At 57.9% G+C, this 2,692-nt stretch overlaps 1 protein-coding gene across 1 annotated transcript in view; it reads right to left on the reverse strand.

Annotated features, from left to right (window-relative positions):
• Positions 1-2,692, reverse strand: part of LOC109317295 (disintegrin and metalloproteinase domain-containing protein 26A-like) — a 25,538-nt gene that overhangs the window by 12,816 nt on the left and 10,030 nt on the right. The window lies entirely within an intron of this gene.

Here is a 2,692-nt window from a genome sequence, read left to right on the forward strand (position 1 = left end):
GCTGGCCGGGGCCGTTTTTCAACGCCGACCTAGAGCCCGTCACGGATGACGACACCCGCTGGAGAGACCGGCGACCCCGCAGGGCCGTCCGGGACGGTGACATGAGGATGGGACCATGGGGCCCAATGCTTCCTGGGCCGCCCCAAGCGGCATGCCGAAGCCACCGGGCCGCAGTCCTGCCGGGCCGCCGCGCCGCGCCGTTGGGCCGTGCCAGCCGGCCGACTGAAAGCAGCCCGGCCGCTGCGCGAAGCGCGCAGAGCCCAGTGCAGAACCGGGACGGCCCCCGGCCGTCCTTCTCGGCCCGTGCCGCCGGGGGACCGGCCCCGATGTCTCCAGCCAGAGACTGGCCCGGCCCAAGCGGCTGCCGGCACACCGGTCCCGGCCGCCGGGCTCGGTGCACGGACCCGAGCGAGGACCTGGACCTCGGGCTGAGATTAGACCCAGAAACCCTTCTCGGGCCACCCCGTGCCACGCCTCGGCGCTGCTGGGGGACTCCTCCGGACACCGATTGGAGCCAGCACAAAGAAACCGTGCACCAGGCTGGGCGAGACGCCGGTCAGACGTGTCCGGGAGAGGCCCCCGGTGCCAGAGAGACGTGGTGTGGGGCAGCCCAAAAAGGATGGGCAACCATCGTCTTGGGCCAAACCCCCGTTCCTCGTGCAAGCCAACATGCTCCGTACTAGCAAATTGCCCGTTGAGAATGATGGGGGGGAGGGCGCAGGGTGATCCACATCCCTCTCGACGTGCAACACCCAAACCTGGACGCGTACCCTGTCTGCTGCCTCACCGATGCCGCGTACAGGGGAACGATCGCTTCCCTAGACCTGCTCGCAGGGCTCCTGCTGACGCAAGACAGTGTGTGGTGAGCCTCGCCTGTCCCTCGTCGCACCAGCAACTCGTGCGCATTGGCCAGCACTCCAACGTCCCTTTCCACTGTCATGGTGCTCAGACCTGTCCCCCGCTGGCTGTACGGGGGTGGGGTTGGCGAGTCTTTCTCCCCGGGTGCAGCACCTTGCATTTCTCCTTGTGGAATTGAATCCTGTTCTGAGTGGCCTACTTCCCCGGCCTGTCTGAATCTGCCTGCATTCACTCCCTGCCCTCCGGCGCATTTACCGTGCCGCATCGTTTCATGTCATCCGCGCATTTGGACCCCTTTTGACCCCTTCGTCCAAATTGCCACATAGATATTACATAGCACTGCTCCGAGGACCGAGCCTCAGGGTACACTGCCGCCCGCATCCCTCCAGGGAGAAACCGCCCCATCCACTGCTGCTCTCGGGGGATCCCGTGAGCCAGTTTTTCACCCGCCCAACCATGAAAAAATCCGCTTGGCAGCTGCTCGGCTTGCTTGTAAGAACCAGGTGCGACACCGTGTCAAAGGCCTTCTGAAAGTCCGGGTAGAGAATATCTACTGCCTGCCCTGCAGCCAGGCACCTTGTGACCGGGTCATAAAAAGAGACCCGGTTAGTCAGGCAGGATCTGCCTGCTATAAGCCCGTGCCAGTTGCCTGTGTGTAGCGAGCCAAGCACACACTGTGTGGTAACAACACAGAGTGTGTGCATGTGTGTCTTTAAGCAAAGACACTGTGAGAGGAAACCACACTGTGTGTGACAGCACAGCACTGTGTAGTGAGCAAAGCACACTGTGCATGTGTGTGTGTGCAAAGCACACCGTGTTGGTGTAGTAAGCACAGCACACACTGTGTGTGGTGAGCCAAGCACGCAGAGTGTGTGGGTGTGTATTGAGTAAAGCACACTGTGAGAGCAAAGCACTCAGTGTGTGTGTGTGTGTGTGTGTGTGTGTGTGTGTGTGTGTGTGCATGTGTGTCTGGGCAGTGAGCAAAGCACAGTGTATAGTAAACAACACAGTGTGTGTGTTTGAGCAAAGTACACTGTGTGAGAGCAAAGCAAACTAGTGCACAAAGCACACACTATATAGTGAGCAAAGCACACATGCTGTATGTGCCTACTGAGCAAAGCGCACACTGTCTGTCTGAGTGAGCGCAAAGCACATTGTGTAGTGAGCAAAGCACACTCAGTGTGTCTCTGTGTGAGAAAAGCACACATTGTGTGAGTGAGAGCAAAGCATACTGTGTGTGTAGGGAGCAACAGTGTATGTGCTTGAGCAAAGCACTGTAACAACACAGCACACTCTTTGTGAGAGCAAAGCTCACTGTGTATGTAGTGAGCAAAGCACACTCAGCATGTAAGCAAAGCACAGAGGTATGTGTTTGAGCAAAACACTGTGTGAGAGCAAAGCACACTTTGCGTGAGCAAAGCATACATGTGTATAGGAGAAGGAGCAAAGCACACTGTATAGGGAGCAACACAGTCTGTGTGTGTTTTGAGCAAAGCACTCTGTGTGTGTGGAGTGAGCCAGCACGCCAATGTCCCTTTCCTCTGTCATGGTGCTCAGACGTGTCCCCCCGGCTATACGGGGGGGGGGGGTTGGTGAGTGTGTGTGTGTGTGTGTGTGTGTGTGTGTATTGCGCAAAGCATAGTGTGAGAGCAAAGCACCCTCACTGTGTCTGTGTGTGCAATGAGCAAAGCACACTGTGTGCAGTGAGCAAAGTGTTGGTGTCACTGGGCATAACCCTGGGTAACTCAGAGGGATGGAAGACCACGAGTGTCGAGGAAGTCCTTCTGCTCCAGGCTCAGAAGAGCCAAAACCCCCTCTTGCCCAACCTTTGCAA

This window comes from Crocodylus porosus, unplaced genomic scaffold (genome assembly GCF_001723895.1).
Source record: "Crocodylus porosus isolate Cpor-Errol unplaced genomic scaffold, CroPor_comp1, whole genome shotgun sequence".
Taxonomy (NCBI): domain Eukaryota; kingdom Metazoa; phylum Chordata; order Crocodylia; family Crocodylidae; genus Crocodylus; species Crocodylus porosus.